This window comes from Erythrolamprus reginae, chromosome 1 (genome assembly GCF_031021105.1).
Source record: "Erythrolamprus reginae isolate rEryReg1 chromosome 1, rEryReg1.hap1, whole genome shotgun sequence".
Taxonomy (NCBI): domain Eukaryota; kingdom Metazoa; phylum Chordata; class Lepidosauria; order Squamata; family Dipsadidae; genus Erythrolamprus; species Erythrolamprus reginae.
The window spans coordinates 346,891,708-346,915,528 of NC_091950.1; the positions used below are offsets into that span (position 1 = coordinate 346,891,708).

At 39.4% G+C, this 23,821-nt stretch overlaps 1 protein-coding gene across 4 annotated transcripts in view; it reads left to right on the top strand.

Moving 5' to 3' along the window:
- Positions 1 to 2,129: 2,129 nt before the first annotated feature.
- TJAP1 (tight junction associated protein 1) overlaps positions 2,130 to 23,821 on the top strand; it is a 77,507-nt gene continuing 55,815 nt past the window's right edge. For 2 of the 4 annotated variants that reach the window (XM_070734185.1, XM_070734188.1), the window contains exon 1: positions 2,183 to 2,385. The gene's annotated coding sequence lies outside the window, so the exon portion shown is untranslated. Of the gene's footprint in view, positions 2,386 to 16,832; positions 16,976 to 23,821 lie in introns of those variants that run through there. The other 2 variants (XM_070734186.1, XM_070734187.1) reach the window with 2 other exon arrangements.

Below are 23,821 nucleotides of genomic sequence, written 5' to 3' on the forward strand. Positions count from 1 at the left end.
GAAAGTGAGAAAAAGAGAGAGAGAGAAAGAGGGGGAGAGATAGAGAAAGAGAGAGAAAGAAAAGAGAGAGAGATCAGAGAGGAAGGAAGAGTGAGAGAGAGGAAGAAAGCAATATATATATAGAGAGAAAGAAAGTAAGGGATGAGAGAGGAAGGAAGAGAGAGAGGAAGAAAGCAAGATAGAGAAAGAGAGAGAGAAAGAGAGAGAGAGAGATGAGAGAGGAAGGAAGAGAGTGAGAGAGGAAGAAAGCTAGAGAAAGAGAGAGAGAGAAAGAAAGAAAGAAAGAGGGGAAGAAAGCAAGAGAGAGAAAGAGAGAGAGAGAGAGAAAGAGAGAGAGAGAAATGAGAGAGGAAGGAAGAGAGTGAGAGAGAGGAAGAAAGCAAGATAGAGAAAGAAAGAAAGAGATGAGAGAGGAAGGGAGTGAGAGAAAGAGAAAGAAAGCAAGAGAGAGAAAGAGAAAGAAAGAGATGAGAGAGGAAGGAAGAGAGTGAAAGAGAGGAAGAAAGAGAGAGAGAGAAGAGTGAAAGAAAGAGAGAGAGAGAGAGAGGAATGATAGAAAAAAGGGGAGAAAAAAAGAGAAATGAGAAAATGATTGAGGCAGAGAATGACAGAAAAGAGAGAGAAACAGAGGGAGAAGTGATTCTTGATTTAAAGCATATGGTAAAAGCACTTAAATAATAACAGAGAAAAAAAAACCAGCCCTCACCTGTTTTTATTAATAGTTTTGCTGGTTGTTTTAGTTTTAATAGTAATGGATTTTGGTTTTTTAAAATTATTATTGACAAAATTGAACGGGTCCAAAGACGGGCTACAAGAATGGTGGAAGGTCTTAAGCATAAAACGTATCAGGAAAGACTTCATGAACTCAATCTGTATAGTCTGGAGGACAGAAGGAAAAGGGGGGACATGATCGAAACATTTAAATATGTTAAAGGGTTAAATAAGGTCCAGGAGAGAAGTGTTTTTAATAGGAAAGTGAACACAAGGACAAGGGGACACAATCTGAAGTTAGTTGGGGGAAAGATCAAAAGCAACCTGAGAAAACATTATTTCACTGAAAGAGTAGTAGATGCTTGGAACAAACTTCCAGCAGACGTGGTTGGTAAATCCACAGTACAGGTATCTGAATTTAAACATGCCTGGGATAAACATATATCCATTGTAAGATAAAATAAAGGAAATAGTATAAGGGCAGACTAGATGGACCATGAGGTCTTTTTCTGCCATCAGTCTTCTATGTTTCTATTAATTTCTTTTAATTAAAAAGAAGGGATTTATTTATTTATTTTTTATTTCTATGCCGCCCAGTCCCAAGTTTTTCCTTATTTCTAGATTGCATTTCTTCTTGGTGAGGTTCCGCCCATTGCTTTTTGTACTACCTTCAGGTGGCATGGAGAATAAATAGATGCCATCTGCTCTGTGGCAGCCCTTTAAGGATTGGGAAACTACTATTATATTCCCCCTCAGTTTTCTATTTATTGAGCTAAACATACTCATTCTCTTAGCCCTTGTTCATAGGATTTAGCCTCTAGGCCAGGGGTGTCAAACTCAATTTCATTGAGGGCCACATCAGGGCTGTGTTTGACCTCAGAGGGCCGGGGGAGGGCTTGCCCAGGGTGTGTGGCCATGGTGGGCATGGCACCGGATTTGGGGGGCAGTAGTTTTAAAATGGCCGGGGGGGGGGCAGACACTTAGGCTGTATGGGGCCCCAAAATTCCTGATGGTGGCCCTGTGCTTGATGAACTATAAAAAAAAGCTTAAAAATCAAACCCAACAGAAATGGTGTTACAAATCGTTCCCCAATCTCTCCTTAAAAACTTCCAGTGTTGGAGCATTCACAACTTCTGAGGAGGCCGTTTCTCGAGAGCTTCCTTCGGGACCAACGCGGCAAGAAGAGCCGCTTAAACGCCGCCGCCGCAGAGAAGGCGTCGCGAGGACCACCTCGCGCCTCCCGCCTGGCAAGCTTCCCCCTCCCCTATTTTCCCCAATGCCATGGCAACCCTCCCGACGCCACACTAAGCCCCCCCCCTTTCCACTTTTTTCCCCTCAGGCTTTTTTTTGGGGGAAGAAGCGATGATGCAACCACGCCGCTACGTGGGGATTCCTCCGGATTATCCGGCGTGCCCCGCGGCAAAATGGCGGCCCGAGCTTGAGCGGGAGGGTCCGGGCCGAGAGGGGCAGCGGGCGGTGGGTGGGAGGGGGGAAAAATAAAGAGCAAAAGTTTCGCCGGAGATTTGCGATGATTCCTCGCGGGCCGGAGCGACGAAGCGGGGCTCGGTTCTTCCGGCTCGACTGAGGAGCGGCTGGAAAGAGAGCGAGAGCCATCAACTATTCGGAGTTGGACCAACGGCGTTGCGCCTTCGCCTCGTCCCGGATCCGCTGCAGGTAATAATCATCATAATATTAGCAAATAATCACCTGTGGCCCCTTTCGGAGCTGCCTGCTAATGAACCGCCCGGGTGGGAGTGGAAAGGGGCGGGAGCTCAAAGCACCGCCTCGCCTTCGCCTCCCGGTCCCGGAGACAGTCTGGGCTTTGTGGCTGCAACCTCAAGGCTGCAGCTGAACTTCGCCCTCCCATGCAAGGTACAAAATCCCGAAGCAGCCCTGCGCTCAAATACTGATATATATATATACTGTATATGTATTTGGGAAGGGTGGGAGGTGGAGGGGAAAGAACTGACGTAGCCCCAATCGCTGGGGTTGCAATCCGTGCAATCCCTGCCCACCCCATTTAGACTTGGCGCCAGCCTTTTTTTTTTTTGCCTCCCTCCCTCCCTCCTGTGGCTTTCCTTTGCGAGGCGAGAGCGGCGGACAGGGTGGTTTTTGTTTTTTCTGCCTTGATAAATGGGTTGGCTTTGTTGCGAGGGCAGTTGGGGTGAGGATACAACCAGGAGGACGAGCGGGTGTTATTGCAATGCAGGTCCAGTGTGGAGGAGCCTTTAGAAGTGGGGAGTGGGGCATAAGAAAAGAGCAAAGGTCCGGCCACGGTGATGAAAAAAAAAAAGACTGGAAATCTTCATCTCATTTCATGGTTATCTTAATGCCGACATGTTGCAGAGGATGTTTTTTTTTCTCCTTTTACAAATTGCATTTATGTTCTGTCAAACCTCCAAGACGCTTCAAATAGCAATGCTTCATCTGCCTGCCTGCCTGCCTGCCTGCCTGCCTCTCTCTCTCTCTCTCTCTCTCTCTCTCTCTCTAATCTACCTATCTACCTATATCTATCTGCCTATCTATCTATCTATCTATCTATCTATCTATAGCTACCTATCTACCTATATCTGTCTGTCTGTCTGTCTATCTATCTATCTATCTATCTATCTATCTATCTATCTATCTATCTATCTTTTTGTACTATATTTTTACTGTTGTATTTATGATTGCCGTTAGCCATTCTGAGTCAGTTTTGGAGTGAGCGGCATATAAATACAATATCTGTCTGTCTGTCTATCTATCTATCTATCTATCTATCTATCTATCTATCTATCTATCTATCTATCCAAACATGTACAACATAATAGGTATGGTATAAACATAAACAAAAGCAAAGTAGGTATAGGTAAATTTGGACAATAGGACATTAGGACAGGGATGGTATGCACAGTGGTGCGCTTATGTACACCCCTTACAGATCTCTTAAGAATGGAGTGAGGTCAACTATAGACAGTCTAAGGTGAACGTTTTTGGGGTTTGGGGAAGAAACCACAGAGTCAGGTAGTGCATTTCAAGCATTGATCACTCTGTTGCTGAAGTCCTATTTTCTGCTGTTGAGATTCCATCGTTTTATATTAACTTTTAAAATCTTTTGTATCCCTCGTTTATAGGTAATAGTACTTAAGGTAGATTTGGGAGGCAAGAGAAGGCAAGCAAACTGATCCAAAATCCTTCAGCGAACTTTGTAGCTTAGATTATTTTGAGCTGCGATTTCCCAGGATTAAGCTAATAATTAAACTGCATCCATGGTGTGTAGAAAAACTGCTTACAGGCATGCCCTTAGCATACTTCAAACATCTGGGTTAAATATATTTTCATCTCTGGATCCTTTGGGTTCTTTCCAGTTCCATTGTATTTGTGCTATGCAGGAGTATGATTTGTTATGTTGCAGCATGTGCCGCTGTGCAAACTCAAGAACTGGAGTAACTTTCTGTTGCGTGAACTGATCAGCAGTTGGGTTTATTCAATAAAATCTGATTCATTTAAACATGAGTTCTGAATACATAGGTTTTGTCTCACCAAAAATAAAATTGTTTATTCTCTTCCGTAAAGTAAAATAAATGAAACAGACAGAATAAAAGCTGCATTTGGCCAACACATTTATTCATGAGTTACACTGTTTAATATTGTCTAGGTTTACTCTAGACACTGAAATGTGAACCAGATAGCTACATTTTCCTCTAGTGTGTTCAAGTTGATTATATTCAGAGTGTCATGTTCAATAAATCAGAGCTTACTTCATTAATATGGATTAGTATAGCAATAGCAATAGCACTTGTATACAACTTCATATGTTTTACAACACACTAAATGGTTTGCAGTGTCAGCATATTGCCTCCAACAATCTGGATCCTCATTTTACCAATTTTAGGAGAATGGAAGGCTGAGTCAATTTCAACTGGTCAGGATTGAACTTCTGGTAGTGGGCAGAGTTAGCCTGAAATACTGCATTCTAACCACTGCACTACCACGGCTCAATATTGTGTAACTGCCAAACACATATATTGCAGAAATAAATAAACATCACTATAAAATTAAATCAATATAATGTGGAATGTAATGTGAAGTAAAATGGTGGTATAACTGGATTGGGAATATTTTTCTGAATTAACTGAAAAGCCAACTCCTTTTAATTCAGAAAATAACTTATCAGCCAACATGCTGGAAATAGCTCATTCTTGTGAATGCACTCCTTTGTTTATAATTTGACATTTAGATTCAGCTTTTCTATTTATCTGCACTTTATTTACCATATTTAGTTTGTCATGCATGATTTATTATTTTGCAGGATATTTTTCTGTATATTAAGTTAAGATTTAGGAAACTTTTATCCTGTTATTCTCTTTGACTTGCTATTTTTTAAAATATATTTTTGAATGATTTATGGAGCACAAAGTTAAGAAAATGTTTAGCCTTGGTTATAAGTGATACATTGTTTAGTTGAATTACAGTGGTACCTCGTGATACGAACCTGGGGTTCGGAAATTTTTTGCCTCTTCTTACGAACTTTTTTTGGCTTACGAACCCACTGCGGATCGCAAAATGGCGCTCCAGGAAGGACGTCTTCGTGACGTCAAAGCTCCACCCATGGAATTCCCTATTGGGATTCCCCACCTCCTTTCCAGCCTTCAGATCGGCCGAAAACGCCGCCGATTGCAAAAATAGTGCTTCACCGGGTGGCGCCGCCAGGCTGTAACCTTCTGAAACAGCTGGGCGCTTCTCGGCGGCCTCCGGAACCCGAAGTTCTGGGTTCGGCGTTCAGGAGAACGCCGAGAAGCCCCCCGGCTGTTTCAGAAAGTGACAGCTGGGCGGTGGCGCTTCTCGGCAGCCTCCCAAACCTGAAAAGTTCGGGTTTGGGTTCGGGAGAACGCCGAGAAGCCCCCTGGCTGTTTTAAAAGATGACAGCCGGGTGGCGGCACCCAGCGGAGCGCCATTTTGTGATTTTTCCCCTCTTTGCACGCATTAATCGCTTTTACATTGTTTCCTATGGGAAACAATGTTTCGTCTTATGAACTTTTCGCCTTACAAACCTACTTCTGGAACCAATTAAGTTCGTAAGACGAGGTATTACTGTACTTGTTTTAAAGAAAAACTTAATATCTACCACTTAAACTAGTGGCTCCCAATCTTTTTTGGGGCATGCCCCATGTAAATATCTCTAAAATCCTGATTCACACCCCACCACCTTGGGGACATATAATTCTTACTCTTAAAAGTGAACTTGCTCATTTAAGAGGAAGCCTAAAAGGCCATTAATTTGGTTTAAACAAGGGACCAATTACTCCCATTAAAAATCAAATTGCCTCCCCTTGGGGCATTGGCCCCATGTTGGGAACTACTGATCTAAACTGCACTCTTAGAATCTGAATTTTCACGCCTCATATCAAAATATATTTGTGGTGTGCTATGCCAGTGATTTTCAACCTTTTTTGAGCTGCGGCACATTTTTTACATTTACAAAATCCTGGGGAACACCACCAACCAAAATGACACAAAATGACACTCTAACACAGTACATATTATACATATAGTTAATAATATAGTTTCTAAATGTATTTATACTGACTTGGTGTGAAACCTGGGCCTGTTTTGATGAACACAAAAGGGATATCTTAGCAGGAATGGTAGTTTGCGGACCCATGTTTAATTTATCCGCGGCACACCTGACCATGTCTCACGGCACACTAGTGTGCCGCGGCACACTGGTTGAAAAACACTGTGCTATGCTGTGAGTATATTCGGGCACTATGCATATAATACTTCAACAAGCAATGGCTTACTATGCTATATGAACATAGTCATATTATTACATAGGAAATAGGTTCATTACCACAAATAATTTATATGGAAATTAGTAAAGGGATGTAAACAAATGTAATAACATGTATATAAAACTTGATCACAGCCAAGAGGCAAAACACAATGAATAAAGATACATTTTAAAGTGTTGAAGAAAATACTGTATAAACATTCAGAAAGAAGTCTTCTATAAAGCTTTTGTTCCTTTTATTTTAATTATTTTAAGAAATTTCTTTTTCTTATGATAAACACACAAAGGGAATTTCATATCTTTTCTATTTTCAAAGAAATGCCACTTAATGAGCAAATTGTCAATTGGAACTGCTTGAAAAAGTAGGAGTTAACATAGTCCAAATAGCCTGAAGAGGAAATAAATCAGAACCAGTCTATCCTTTGCCAAGATTAAAAAGCACCAATAGTTGGGGATATTACAGAATCTACTCTCAGCCATGATGGCAGAAATAGGTATTGTTCTCCAAATCTAGAACAGATGCATTTAAATTGTAGAAAATGAGAAAGTGCCTTTCTGCTTTTCTGTTATGCCTGTAGCATACAGTGGCTCTACTAATCCGAAGCAACTCCATATTTATAAATTGAATAGTATTTGGAGATGAATTGCAGTGCAATGTGGATTGGGAATACGAATAAGGGATTTGTAAAGATGGGGCATAGATTTATTTCTAAGGCAGAATTAAGAGATCAGTTCCTTAAACAGAAATATAATCTATTTCCAAAGACAAACATTACGAGTTTAATCCTAATATTGGTGGATTGAAAAACAATGGTGTTTTACAAAGTTTCAGCTGAAAGTCGCAGCATGAGTTAAAAATTAATTTTAGCTGTGTTGGCCATGAAAAACTAAATCTATAGAGACCAATTTATTTTAGGCCAAATGAAATGTTACAAAACCATTGCTACTTTGCAAGTTTCCAAATTGAATAAAGCAGGAAAAAAGAGAGGGGATTTTTTTTTGGTAATCATTATAAGAGCCATATCTCTACTAGATTACATTATCCCAAGAAATCATTTTTCTCTCTTTTCCTTTCCTTTGTTTCCTCAACTCTTTTTAAATGAAGGGATACAGCAACTCAGAGTCTTGCCTCATTTTGGAAAATTCAGGTGGCTTTATGAAGTGTGAATTGCCACATTTAAAGCATCCATTAATTATATATTATAATATGGGTGGCTGGAATGGGGAGATGCTGGATTCTTCATGTATCAGATACTATGAATGATATATAGACCTTAAAAAGACATAGCAATAATTATGAATATACCGGTAATTATTTGGGATTATTGTAATCCAAATAAAAAAGATGAACCTGTGAATGCTGTCTTAACCAATATGTTGTGAATATACTGGCAGCGGAAGTTTTTGATTGAAGATATGAAAGGGGCAAAAGTCATATGAGGTTTAAATGTTAGGCAAAAAAGTCTAATCTCGGTTTCACTACTGAGAGGAAATGAGAAAGGCTTATTTAGAGTTATGGTTTTCAATATTGCATATTTATTTATCTCTTGAGAGAGATAAATTGTTATACTGATAATACGGGCACATGACAGATGCGCCTTTCATAATAGTAAAGTAATCTTAGATGTGGTGATTGAGATGTTGTTCATGTTCACTTGAATGTTATTTATGCTTTGCTTGAAAACACTCCATGTAATCCAAATTAATTTCTTAATTTGAATATTTTATATGGTTCTGTGTGAGAGCCAGTTTGGTGTAACGGTTAAGGCATCAGGGTGGAAACTGAGTCTGTGAGTTCCAGTCCCACCTTAGCTGATTGACTTTGTGCCAGTCCTTGTCTCTCAGCCCTAAGAAGTAGGCAATGACAAAGAACCTGCCCAGAAAACTGTGCGAATTTCCAAGAAAACTCTGATAATTTCTTAGGTAATGGAGCATTTGGTGTTCTCTGAACTTGGTTGCTTGCATGTGAATGTTGTGTTAGAATAGAATAGAATAGAATAGAATTTTATTGGCCAAGTGTGATTGGACACACAAGGAATTTGTGTTGGTGCATATGCTCTTAGCGTACATAAAAGAAAAAGATACATTTGTCAAGAATCATGTGGTACAACACTTAATGATTGTCATAGGGGTCAAATAAGCAATGAAGAAACAATCAATATTAATAAAAATCTTAGGATACAAGCAACAAGTTACAGTCATACAGTCCTAAGTGGAAGGAAAAGGATGATAGGAATAATGAGAAAAACTAGTAGAAATAGAAGTGCAGATTTAGTAAAAAGTCTGACAGTGTTGAGGGAATTATTTGTTTAGCAGAGTAATGGTGTTCGGGGGAAAAACTGTTCTTGTGTCTAGTTGTCTTGGTGTGCCATGCTCTGTAGCGATGTTTTGAGGGTAGGAGTTGAAACAGTTTGTGTCCAGGATGCGAGGTGTCAGTAAATATTTTCCCCACCCTCTTTTTGACTTGTGAAGTATACAGGTCCTCAATGGAAGGCAGGTTGGCAGCAATTGTTTTTTTTTCTGCAGTTCTGATTATCCTCTGAAGTCTGTGTCGGTCCTGTTGAGTTGCAGCACCAAACCAGACAGTTATAGAGGTGCAGATGACAGACTCAATGATTCCTCTGTAGAACTGGATCAGCAGCTCCTTGGGCAGTTTGAGCTTCCTGAGCTGGCGCAGGAAGAACATTCTTTGTTGTGCTTTTTTGATGATGTTTTTGATGTTAGGTGACCATTTTAGATCTTAAGATATGATAGAACCTAGAAATTTGAAGGTCTGTACTGTTGATACTCTGTTGTCTAGTATTGTTACTAGAGTAAGTAATATCTTCAGTGCTAGAAGAGGTGGGGTATGCTCTATACAGTAACTTAGCTTACCCTGTCAATGTCCCCCCTTTGCCTTCTGTCCTCCAGACTATGCAGATTGAGTTCATTAAGTTTTTCCTGATAAGTTTTATGCTTAAGACCTTCCACCATTTTTGTAGCCCGTCTTTGGACCCGTTCTATTTTATCAATATCTTTTTGTAGGTGAGGTCTCCAGAACTGAACACAGTATTCCAAATGTGGTCTCACCAGCGCTTTGTACAGCGGGATCACAATCTCCCTCTTCCTGTTTGTTATACCTCTAGCTATGCAGCCAAGCGTTCTACTTGTTTTCCTTACCGCCTAACCACACTGTTCACCCATTTTGAGACTGTCAGAAATCACTACCCCTAAATCCTTCTCTTCTGAAGTTTTTCTTAGTGAGAAGGTGTTCGTTTGTTTCATTTTTAAACTTTTAAAGCTTTCTTTTGAACTGTGTATAAATGTTTATTTCTGTATACCTGTCTCATTTGTCCGAATTCCAAGCTTATAGGATTTCCCTAGTTTTCTTGGATTCTACTTGCTCTAGATCAGTAATGGCAAACCTTTTTTTCCTCGGTTGCTGAAAGAGCGTGAATGCCCACACCCATAATTCAATTCCTAGAGAGGGCGAAAACAGCTTTCCTCACACCCTGGAGGTCCTTTGGAGGCCAGAAACAGCCTGTTTCCCAAATTCTGGTGGGTCCAGTAGGCTTGTGTTTCACTTTCCCCAAGCTCCAAAGGCTTCCTTGGAGCCAGGGGAGGTAAAATCACCCTTCTCCTTCCCCCTGGAGGCTCTCTGGAAGCCAAAAACACTCTCCCAGAGCCTCTGTGCAAGCCAAAAATCAGCTGGCCGTGGCCGACACACACATGTACCCTGGAGCTAAGCTAGGGCAATGGCTCGTGTGTCAGAATATATGGCTCCGCATACCACCTGTGGCACCCGTGCCGTAGGTTCGCCATCACTGCTCTACATCCATGATGGCAAATCTATGGCATGCGTGCCACAGATGGCACACGGAGCCATATCTGAGGGCATGCAAGGTTTTGCCCAATGTCAGCTCCAGCTGATTTTTGGCTTTTAGGAGTGTGTGTAGTGGCCGTTTTTGCCCTCCCCAGGTTTCAGGAAAGCCTCAGAGCCTATGGATGGCGAAAAACAGACCCAATAGGCCTACTGGAAGTTCGGAAATGCCTGGAGAGAGCTATCAGGCACGTGCGCGTCCTTTTGATACCTGATCAAAAAAAGGTTTGCCATCACTGCTCTAGATGCTCAGTTTCCCAATTGTAACTAGTTGAGTCCATCCATGTATTGTAAGATTATGGGATGTTTTAGTATGTTTTCTGACTACTAGTTGCTGTTCATAGTTGTGCTCTGCTAGTCTTCTGCCTGTTTGTCCCACATGGTGACTGTTGCAGCCTTACACTATTAAATGTTGTAGTTGATTCCTGTTTTTTTCTTTTTCGGCTCATGAGTCTTCTGGTTTATTTAAGGTAGTTTTTTGAGGGCTTCAGTTTATTTGTTTTAAATAAATTGATAGATTCAAATGAACAGAATACTGAAAACAGAATCGTTGGAATTCTTCCCTTTAATAGGATCCAATCGACGAACACTATAAATTATATTTTATTTTGATATTTTATTATTTTGCATATTGATAATTTTGTCCAAGCCTTTTGTGTTCAATTTCAGATCACAGTTTTTGACTATGGCAATTGATGTTTAACAGTATGTCTTTTGGAACTGGAATAAATCATATTCATAACATCTCTATTTTTCTACAACTTTTTTTTGGTTGCGTTTTATATATTTTTAAAGATTACAACCTATTGCATAAAAAATTCTAAATTTCATGTTTTATTGGAGTGACTAAGTTTCACAATACAGGATTTAGACATTGACACTTAATATTGCTTATTTCCTCATTTTACAAGGACTGCTGTATTGTATTGATATGCTAGTCCTTTTGTTTTGCTTGAAGAAGTAGCCTTTTGGGTTCAGTCCCAAGTGGGGAGAAAGACACTGGAAACATGCTGGCTGTTTTTATGCCCTCTCTGGGCCGAACCCTAGAGCTTCCTGTTTCTGTGTAAGAAATGCACTCTGATTGGTGGTCAGACTCCCAGGGGGTGGGGTCTTAGCTAGTTCTGTAGGCTGTCTGTCTCCCAGGCTTGGTTGAGCCTTGCAGGCTAATGTAATCTTCCCAGGTGAGATGGATGGGGGACTACAGTAATACTATCATGTCTTGAGGGCCATCTCTTAATCCCATCAATCTGGAGCTGAAGTGGATAGATCTTTGTTATGTAGAATAAACTGGCTCAGGCCTTTATGGCCCATTGGGAAAGGGGAGGGTAGGCTGAGTTTCTGCCTCCTTTCTGGAGGAAATATTCTGCCCTTTTAATATTTCCTATTTTTTCCCCTTTTTTTAGGAGAGGGGGGTTGCTAACTTCCTACAGTTTCATGCTTTGCAATTTTTGTAGGAATTTGCCGTAAAAATTAAAGAGCCTGAATTTGCTTCTTCTGTTTAAGCAGAACTTAACATGACTTGATTTCCATAGTTAACAAGAGTAAGCAATGACAGTTTTCTTATATTGATCATTTTTAAAGATGCTTATGTGGTCTAATAAAGTAACTCAAATAAGAAATCTGTATAGAACAATAGTTCCCAAACTATTTTTGGCCATGCCCCACCTAAGCATCTCTAAAATCCTGATCCCTCCCATGACATAATTCTTACTATTGAAAAAATGAACCCCTACTCACAGGGAGGAAGCCTGAAAGGCCATTAACTTGGTTTAAACAATATTCCAATTGCCACCATTAAAAATCAAATTGCCTCCCTGTGGCTTGTGGGTTCCAAGGCTTATATCTACCAGTAATTTGCCTTTTTCCTTTCTTCCTCTGGAAAGGAAGAGATTTGTATTTTAACTTTACAAAGGATTTTTTCCATCACAGAATAATTGAGAATACTTATAAAATTGAGCTACAAAAAGGCAGTCTTTAGATAAATTAACTATAGAAATGTATTGCAAGTTGCCCAGTAGGAGGAAATAATACTTTCAAGCAGTTTTCTTTTAACCTCTTTAATCATGAATGGTACTATAAAAAAACTGTCTTCCATTATTATGCCGCCTCTGTATATATATATATTTTTCTCCCACTATTCATATGCTCTTTCATTTATGTTCCCTTTTGACTTGTATCATTTGTCACTGCCTATTCTTTTCACGTATTCTTTTTAAAGACTCAAATCAGTTTTTTCTTTTTAAAGACTCAAATCGTGTTTTGTTCTGTGGCCATTCAGATAATCTATTCTATGGCTGGTTTGCAGATGATACTCTGGAAATACATTACATGCAAAGTAGAGGACAACTTTGAGTGATCATAATTGTTTAATGCTGCAAAGATATTTACTGATAAGTTACTTGGTTGACAGAAAATTCTACTAGTTGCAGAGAGGCTATTTCAGGGTGTTTAGAAATAGGGAGCAGATGCTCCAAGACCCTCTTCTTTAATGTGTTCCCTCTTGAGATGGTGGTAAGATTTAGAGCGATTTCTCAACTGAGGTCCTTGGTCTCGATCAGGGGTCGACAAATTTAAACACTCAAAGAGACATTTGGACCCATTTCCAACAGGGAAAAAAAAACAATGGGAGCCACAAAACCTGAACCACAAATCCTGAGTGGGCGTGGCCAACTCGACATCACTCACTCCCACCCAGTCACATGACCCCGTAGCCACGCCTATCCAGCCGGTCATTAGGGCAGAGAACTGGGAACCAGAAAATCCTTTCCTCTATCTCCCCCCTTTTGTATCTCCCCCTCTCCCTCTCTCGCTCTGCATCTCTCTATGTCTCCTCCTTTTCCTCTCTATCTCCCCCTCTCTCTGTATTTCTCCCACTGTCCCCCTCTTTGTATTTCTGTGTCTCTATGTCTCTCTTCCCCTCTCTCTGTACCTATGGCTTTTTTCCCTCCTCTCTCACTATCTCTCTCTCCATCTCTCTGTCCCCCCCCTCTAACTCTCTCCCCCCTCTCTGTATCTTTTGTCTCTCTTTCCCTCTCTGTGTCTCTCTCTCTTCATCTCTATATCTCCCTCTCTCTTGGCACCTCCATGTTAAAGTTTTATGTCTTAGTTAAACTAAAGGTATGCTGAATAAAACTTGATATACTTAATAATGATATTATTTATCATTATTATTATTTATTGATAAAATTAAATTCCTTACAACTTACCTTACAATATCCATAAAATTAAATCATGACAATGACTGACAAACACTAATGTGAACAATGGCCTTGCATCTCCTCGGAAAGTCACGTTTGTATGTTATTGTTTTTTAATTTTAGGCACAATTCAGGTTCTCATCAATAAGACAACTTCTAAATTTACTCTCGATAAGGTTTATGCTTGAAAATAATTGTTTACATAAATATGTAGACCTGATTAAGGAAAGAACAGCCAAGGCTAGCTTTTTCAGTTGATTATACGAATCAGGAATACTATTCCAGGTGCTAAAAATCAACATATCTTCTCCTTCCTTCTCTGTTCTGAATAGGGCTGTGAACTAGCCGCAGAAGTTTCTGCTCTCCCCAGCCATTCCCTTCCCAATCTTCTCTCTAGGAAGCAAGAGACATGGGAACCCATATAAACCTAGGAAGCATTCAACAAATAGGCAGATTGGAATCATGTCAACCCACCACTGTTTCTCCAAAGCATCAACCATTTTAGAGGTCTTCAAACTTGGCAACTTTAAGACTTGTGGACTTCAACTCTCAGAATTCTGGGAGTTGAAGTCCACAAGTTTTAAAATTGCCAAGTTTGGGGAGTTCTGAACTATGTGTGGATATTAACTATGCGCACAAAGCACTTTGTTTTGAACTTCAGTGGAACACAGACACAACTCTCAATGTTCCCCCTTTAAACCTCTGTACAAGATTTGTGAGGGGAATTTAATTAACTACAGACTGAAAGAACCTCTTAAGAATGGATCAGGTCACTAAACTGACTGAAACTTGATCTTCTGCAACCATGTTTTGTTAAATAGATGAACCTTCCCTTGTAAAAACTGAGAAATGTTTGTGGTCCAGAGGTTAATAGCAACAGTCAGAAAGAAGGGGGGGGGGGGGCAGGAACAGACTTCCAGCCTAAACTTGGCAAAGCTGTAATTTCTAATCAAAAATTAAGTCCTGATTTTTGGATCTAAAATAGCCTGGTTTTAAGTCACCTTCTTTCAACATGTCTTCCAAAACTCTGCCTGTTTTCAGTTCCTCTGGATTCGGTGGGCAAAGATGGTTATTTTATGACTTGTGGCTTTCAACTCCCAGAATTCCTGAGCCAATCATGCTAGCTCAGGAATTCTGGGAGTTGAAGTTCACAAAGTCATGAAAGAGCCATCTTTGCCCACCTGGAAAAAGAGGAAATACGATGGCTGCTGCCTTCTGAGTTTGCCTCTTCTGTATCCCCAGGTAGCATACCAGCATGCAAATCAATAGGGTTTTCTAATAACATCAAATATCACTGTGCAACTTTCACCAAAGGAAACATCTTTTTAATTAATTTTTAATTTCCCCCCCTCCACGCATCATATAATTACATCACCATAAACAAAACATGATAAAATATCACTGAAAATACATTACTTTGGCTTTAATCTATATTATTAATATCAGTATTTGCCTGTCTGAACTTCCATTATTTTTTCACTCGCACCTCCTTTCCCTTCCTCTTCTCCTCTCCCATCTACTTTTTAAATTTTATCTTCCCCTTTCTTCTCCCCCTCTCCACCATCTATCTCCTCCAAAAGAAACATCTTTGCAAGGCACTTCTATGACCATTCATTCTGGTTGAAGACCAGAACAAGAGTCTTCATTACCCGAGGTTGATGGTATCTGCATCACCATCAGGCAAGAGGGATACATTGCTTGTTGGAGTTATTTTGCTCCTTCCCCACACACAAACCTTCCACTCCCTTTAGCCTCAACATTTCCCCCCTACCATTTTAGCTGTATTATTCCACCGCTACGCGCACGAATCCAGGCAGCAACCTTTCCAGTAGATTCCGCCAAATTAAGCTTCCAGGACTTAATTGTTTACTAAGTATGTTCATGCTTAGATCCCAGGAAAAAAAGAATGAAGGGGGGAAAGGGGAGAGGGAAATACCCTTGCCTCAGCGTGGGGAGTGAAGGCTCCTCCTCCTAGGGAAGTCAACTGTAATCAAACAAAGTCGGACTTTCAACCCAAGGGACCAGCACCTGGTAACCGCGACTTAATCTCCACTTCAATTCTAAGGTTGATCCTGCGAGGAACTGTTTCCCAGGGATTCAGACTTTTGCAGCACAAGGAGGTGTTCAAAACCCTTGCCAACCAACCTCCTTGCTGCGAGTCGCCTTTCCTACCTGGTGATTTTTAAAGCGTCCCTGCCAGGCACGGGGAAAGTTGGCTCTTTTATGGCTTGTGGAATTCAACTCCCAGAATTCCTGAGCTAGCATGATTGGCTCAGGAATTGTGGGAATTAGAGTCAACAAGTCATAAAAGAGCCAACTTTCCCCAGCCCTGCTGCATGGAAAGTGTTTCATTCATGCTCATATTCCTGCAGAAAACCCGCGAGATCCCTTCTTGAGCTCTTACACTGCTCGTCTGGGACACCGCTTTCGTTGGAGGAGGCTGCAAGGTTCGCACTTCATCTCAAACAATTTCACCAAGCACTTCCTAAGCCGGGCATGAAAATACCACGTGGGTGCCCGCATTTGGAAGAGCCACAGTCTACGGGGCAAAGAGCCACATGCAGCTCGTGAGTCGCGCTTTGCCAACCTGATCTAGATAGGTTCTTTAGGAACTTCCATGAACTTCAGCTTTTTCCTGACGGAAATGAATTTTGCTGTCATATTGTTCATTTTGATTAATATTGCTTTCAATAAACCAGATGAATACTCTGTGTGTGTGTGTGTATGATTTGTTAGCCACTTCTGGTGAAGGGAATTTTTGCAGAGGTAAAATGAGAGTACAATTTAATTTTCACATAAAAGGCCACCCGGTTTACTCCAGCTCTTGGTATTTAATGCTGCTGTTGCAGCTGAACATGTTTCTTTTTCTTTGTGTTCAAGATTCAAGAGCTCAAATAATCACAGCTGAAGTTCCACTGTGGCTGTATGAAGTGACAAAAACCACCACTTGAAAAGATTTGTGAGTTGATTTGTCAAAGTTTACCTGTTGAGTTAAGGCTGACACTGTCAAAAAGCTGTGGGGATGGGTCTCCACGAGGCAAATTCACTCTTCAGAGGGGAAGCAATTTTACCTCCCTTGAGTAAAGCAATCTTTACCTTTAAGAAGCCATCAAACTCATTTCTCTACTTGGACAGCCATCCAGGTTCAAGTAGTAAGGAAATTCTTTTTCTTACACCCAGAGCACAGAAGCATGTGGAGTTTGATCTTTCCATCCATCTCTCCACGTCACAGGCTTGAGTGAACTTTACTTGGCATTTATCTTGAAACTGTGCTGTCTTGGGAGCTGAGAGACTCAGGAGTGTATAATAGTTTGACATAATCCCTCTTTGTCTAATTTATACTAAAATAAATGCCATAATTATGATTTTAAGGCTGTTAGATTTCTACTGTAACATGGCCATTGGAAAAAAGAAGATCGTAAAGAAGGAAGTTTGGTAAGTATGTAATTGAATAAAATAAGCATTTATAGCAGAAGGAAAAACGAAGCTGGCAGTGCAGCTATCTCTTTAATTGCAGTTTTGAATCAGAAAATGTCCAGTAGTTCGTACGTCGAGTTTCAGGAGCTGAAGGATGTATATTCTTGTTTTTAGACTTTGTAACAAATGCATAATTTTATTTATTTTTTTAATTTATTCTTTTACTGCTTTTCAAAATGATCAAAAACATGGAAAAAACCATCAAAATTCATTAAAAAACCCATCAGGGTTTTCTACATATATTAGAAACATATGTATTTGAATAATAATTAAATTAGATAATTATATATAGAATTGTAACTACTTTGAAATAATATTTATGTACTTTTCTTTTTTTTATGGTATTTTTAATTTTTTTAAATTTTCTTGCCAAAGCACTGCTTTATTTTGTCAAGATTATGGACACCTCATAATTGTTTTTATGCAGTGAGTTCAGGGTCAAATCACAGTTTAGGGTGAAATCACAACTTGAAGCAGAGATAGGTAATGAACTTTACCATTTTTCTGCAGCCACCAAAATTTTGATGGCAGACATGAGCCCCCCCAAATTTTCTAGAAATGCAATGACTACCTAGGTTTGTTTTATCATTCTGAAACTGCCTATGGGACCCCCTTCTCCTCACACACCTCCTAGTGGCCAATAAGGGGCCACCTAGTTGGCCTTCTCCAGGTCCTGTCTAACAAACAACATTGGTTGGCAGAGCCGCAGGAAAGGGCCTTCTCTGTGGTGGCTCCAATGCTCTGGAGCCAACTTAGGTTATCTTGATTCGGCCATGAATGATTGAGAGATATGTATGGCTTTTTAAAGAGCTATTAATGTACAATGAAAACTCGTCTTACGAATCCCTCGTCATACGAACTTTTCGAGATACGAACACAGAGTTTAAGATTTTTTTGCCCCTTCTTCCGAACTATTTTCACCTTACGAACCCGCTGCTGCCGCTGGGATGCCCCACCTCCAGACTTCCGTTGCCGGGTGAAGGCTCCCTTCCATGGGAAACCCCACCTCCGGACTTCTGTGTTTTTGCGATGCTGCAGGAGAATCCCAGCATTGCAAAAACGGGCGCTTTGCTGGCAACGGAAGTCCAGAGGTGGGGTTTCAAGGACTTCAGTGTTTTTATGATGCTGTGATTTCTCTGAGGCTTCCCTCGCTGGGAAACCCCACCTCCGGACTTCCGTTGCCAGCAAAGTGCCCGTTTTTGCGATGCTGGGATTCTCCTGCAGCATCGCAAAAACATAGAAGTCCAGAGGTGGGGTTTCCCATGGAGGGGAGCCTCAGGGGAATCCCAGCAGCGCAAAAATGGGTGCTTCTGCTGGCAAAAGGGGTGAATTTTGGCCTTGCATGTATTAATTGCTTTTCCATTGATTCCTGTGGGAAACATTGTTTCATCTTATGAACTTTTCACCTTATGAACCTTGTCCCTGAACCAGTTAAGTTCATAAGACAAGGTATCACTGTACTTTTTAACCGTTTTTAATTGCTGTTTTTATTGTAAGCTGCCCAGAGTCCAATATGGAATTGGGCGGCATATAAATTTTGCAAATAATTTAATTAATTAAGCAAATAATTAAGCAATTAATTAAGTAATCGAGTAAGCAATTAATTAAGTAATTTCTGTATTTTCAAAGGCAGCTAGAGAGCATTTTATTATGTATGTGTATGAATGTGGAAAGGTACTGAATTTGTAGGAACTTTGGCTTGCATTTGCTTACCTGGGTCAAAGGGACATAACAATTTTGTAGTTCACTAACCCAGCAAATATATCTATAATTGCTCTTATTATTGGCTTCAGTTGCAATAGGTATAAATAGTTCTCATCTTATTTATTTTATTTTTAAAAAAATATTTGGCTTATGTTTCTCCAATATCACAGTATAACAGTTAAATGATGTTATACCTCACTTCCATTAGATAGTTTCAGATTTTTAATGAGAACTGATTAAAAGCTCTGCTTTCCCTATTTTATCAAAAGATAACCCAAGCAAATAATCACATGGTATTTCCAAGTCTGTTTTTTAAAACAGTGGAATGGAAGATTAGCAGGTTTTATATTAATGAATATAGAATACCAAATATTGGAGGAAGTCTTGTTTATTTTTGCTTAAAGTTTGATTTATTCCAAAACCAATTCTTGATTTTCAAACAGTATTTGCTACTTTGGGGTACAGGAATGTCTTGTGTGAATGTTTTCATAAATGGTTATACATTCCTTTTATACAGTCCTTTAATTTTGTCTTGCTAATCAAGGATAATTCTCCGGTTTTTCTGTAATTCAGTTACATCTGTTTTAATACTATTATATTAAGTTACATATTTCCCGTTGAATTTGTAACTGGCTGACCAACCACACTTAACATGTACAGTAGTCCTTAATGGAATTGCAACTATATGGCGGGTGGTATGCAGCAAGGCTCTGCTTTGGTTTAGTACCCTTCTATATCTTTATAAATTATTTAGAAGAGGGGATAAAAGGGAAACTCATCAAATTTGCAGATGACCTCAAGCTGACAGAAATAGCCAACATTCAAGAAAAAGGCTTAAGATACAATCTAACAAAATGAAATTCACTGGTGGAAAAAATAAGGTTCTACATTTAGGCAAGAAAAAAAACAAATGCATAAATACAGTATAGGTGGTACCTTGCTCAATAGTAGTAACTGAGAGAGGGGTCTTGGAATCCTAGTGGACAATCACTTATGGTAAATATCAGCCAGCAGCTGGCAAAAAAGCCAACAAAGAATATAAATTGGGTTCTATGTCTACACACAGACATGTTTTCAATCACTTATTTTCCCTGACATGTATTTGGGATATATGTAATCTCCTAAGTATATTTTACACGTGGTTCTTTTACATTAGATGGAAAAAGAATGACCAGAGAGTAGGAAGATGTTTAACAATGAAAGGTTTGTTGATGTTAGTTTAGTTTAGCTTTACCATTAAAAAATGAGAAAGGCTTGGGAAAACAAAATTAAAATGAACTTTGCTAGGAATTGTTTATATACTATAACAGAGTTAATCCTTTTCTGTAGAACATAAAAATTTGTTTAAGTACTTAATTTTCAGGCCTCGTTAAGTGTCTTTTAAGTGGAAAAGTTGGATAAATATTTTCAATAAATACATTTCGCTTGAATTGGCTTAAGTAGGTGACATCAAAGAGCGGTTTGTTGAAAGGGTACAGAACCAGTCATTGTCTTGGAGTATGACCTATAACTAAGTATTTCACTTAGGTATTAGATTACAACTTTGATTTAACTGAGATGGTAAGTTAAGACTGTTAATTATTATTTTAAACAAATGGAGATTAATGGTCAGAATTTTGCCTCTAGCAAAGACAGTATTTTATTTTTAACATTTGGTTTGTATGTTCCTCCAGTTGTTGCTTTAACATCTTTTAGTTATCAACAGCATTAGAACATAACATATAATTAAATTGATGTTTCCAATAGAAGAAAATATATATTACTCAGAGCTGGAATCTTTTGTGCTCTCTAGATTGGTTATTTGCTTGCAAATGTTTCATTACCCAAAGTTAACATCAGTGTTAGGGAGTGTGAGGTTTATTTTCTGTTTATGTACAGCAGCTTGTGACATGTGCTTTAATACCGAGTTCCCCTAGCTTTCTTGGTTGGCTATCCAGAGTTGGGGGGGGGGGAAGAGGGGATGGTTTTGTGGGAGGGGCAGGCATGTGTATGCCCGCACACAGACACCTGTTGCAAGAGTAAGGGGGTTACAAGCACTCACGCAGCTGAGGCCATGAGTACTCATGCTACTCCAGCCAGCTACCCCATGTGGTCCAGTGACAAATATCCCACAAACCACAAACTGGGCACCCTTGGTTTAATATGTTCCTGAAAATGAACATTATCAATATATATATATTGGTTTGTTATTTATTAATTTCCCTGATCATATTTATTTTAACCCATTATGCTAAATGCTGTCAACTTGAGATCATAATTTTTTTGACAATGTGATTGATAATTTATTTATTTATTAAATTTATTTTATTAAATTTATAGGCCGCCCTTCTCCTTGCGGACTCAGGGTAGCTTGCAACAGTAAAAATATGATAAAAATTTAAAATACCCCAATACATAAATAAGAACAAGTAAAAAAGTTTAAACCCAATTAAAAAAAACAGTCATCATTCATACATACTTGTGCTGGAGCGGAAAACCATCACTTAGTGACCCCAGGAATGCCGGCATAAATGTGTTTTAAGCACTTTTTGAAAGGCGAGGAGAATGGGGGCGGTACGAAATCTCTGGGGGGAGTTTTTTTCAGAGGACCATGGGCGCACCAGAGAAAGCTCTTCCTCAAAGTCCCGCCAGCTGGCATTGTTTGGCTGAAGGGACCTGGAGGAGGCGGGCTCTGTGCGACCTAATCAGTCACTGGGACATGTGAGGTAGATTTGAGAGTAATTTGAGAGTATTTTGGAGGGATATGGAATAAATCAGATGCTTAACATCTCTTGTTCTATAACTTTTCTTTTCAATTTTTTAAAAAAGCTTTAAAACATTGTTCACAACACACTAAATTACCCCTTTTGTTTAAAAACAGAGATAAATGTGCTTTCTTATAAGTCTGTTAGTTTTCTTTTTCATTTATAGTATAGTTTAAATTAAAATATTGCGACAGTCTTCATTTCTTTGATATCTTGACTTATGAATTGTCCTGGATTTGAAATACCATAATCTAAACTACTGAATTTACCATTTAAACTTTATCTTAGTTTGAAGTGCTCCATTTTCAAATGATTTCAGTCTGCTTTATCTTAGGACAGTGATGGCGAACCTGTGGCACGGGTGCCACAGGTGGCACGCGGAGCCATATCTGCTAGCACATGAACCATTGCCCTAGCTCAGCTCCAACATGCATGTGTGTGCCAGCCAGCTGATTTTTTTGCTTGCACAGAGGCTCTGTGAGGGTGTTTTGGGCTTCCACAGAACCTCCGGGGAGATGGGTCGAGCGTCTTTATCCTTCTCCAGCTCCAGGGAAGCCTTTGGAGCCTGGGAAGGGTGAAACACGAGCCTACTGGGCCCACCAGAAGTTGGGAAACAGGTTGTTTCCGGCCTCCAGAGGGCCTCTGCTGGATGGAGGAAATTATTTTCACCCTCCCCAAGCATTGAGTTATAGCTGTGGACACTCGCGCATGCATGGTAGGGCGCGCACACACTCTTTTAGCACCCAAGGAAAAAAAGGTTCACCATCACCGTCTTAGGACATGCGTCATCATGTCATTCTGGATAATGGTTTGATGGGTTATGGAAGTGAATCCTCTGAGACTTTCTTGACATAAGATGCCAGTGAAAATATTTCATTTTGCAGCAACATCAGCACTGGCGCTACTGAAACTGCTTCCAGTTCAGAAAATTTACTTTTGGAAACCACGAGTCATCTTCCTGGAACAGTGTAATTGGAAGAAATTTTGGCATGATCCGGATGGAAACAGAATGTTTTGAAATTATTCAGAACAGTTTGTTCCTGGATTGATGAATTTTGAACATCTCTAAATAAATCTAATACTTCATATATAAAACCCTGTGTCATAACTACTGAGATTTGGAAATATTTACTTTGGCTTTAGCAGTTTTTCAGCAGTTGTAACTGGCCCTCTATAATCCTACCTGAATGAAGATTGAGAATGACCCTTGGTTTCATATAATCTTTCTTTCAGCGCAAAGAGAAAAGATTAAATGATTTCCTTTGTTCGTTTTATCTCACAAACAAGTATAGACAAAAAGTGGATGTCAACAAATTCTTAGCATGTTAACTGTACGGCCTTATATCAGATATCTTTCAAATATATTGAAATAAGTATTCAAAGAAAAAAGAATTCAGTAATGTAAATAAACAATTTCATTTATTAATGCTAGAAATAGATGGTAAAATTCCACTGAATTTATTAGGGGGAAAGTATATTGCTCAAAAAAATAAAGGGAACACTTAAGCAACACAACATAACTCCAAGTAAATCAAACTTCTGTGAAATCAAACTGTCCACTTAGGAAGCAACACTGGTTGACAATCAATTTCACATGTTGTCAGCACATTCAACTTTGTACGGAACAAAGAATATTTCATTCGTTCAGATCTAGGGTGTGTTCTTTGAGTGTTCCCTTTATTTTTTTGAGCAGTGTATATTCAAAATGAATTCCCATATTAACACTTAAGAGATATTTCAAACAGCTTAAGTAATTGTTAAGAAGGGTTTTTTAATCTGAAGGGCAATGCCACAGACTTTATTTTATCTAAATGATAATTATCAAAATGATGAGTGTTTTAACTTTCCTGACTTTCACCTTTATCATGGAACATGTATATAGGGGTGTCAAACTTGTGTCGTCACTACATTGTCAGGTGATGTATCACAATTTCCCCCTTCACTAAATCGGAGGTGGGTATGGCTAGCACATAATGTATCTGGCAATGGGATGTGAGTTTCACACCCCTGATGTATATCAACTTCTATTTCTCCATGGGATTCTGGTAATAAATCCATAAACCATTAAGGGCATGATTAAAAGTTATTACATCATTATTAGACCTTTCTTACCTTATGGCAGGGGCTTTGGTTCCTGTTTTGTCAAAATTCTACTTCATTTCAAGCATTAACCTCTGTAAGGCTTATTTGAAAATTATTGGGACAGAAGTGTAATTTGACTCTCTTAGGATCAACTGGGGTAATCCCAGTCTGCGAATTGCAGGTGAAAATAATTAATAGCCTTATAGGAATTTTAATATTTGAACTAATTGCAATTTTTTAAACCATTTAAAGGGAATTTGTAGTATTTAAAGTG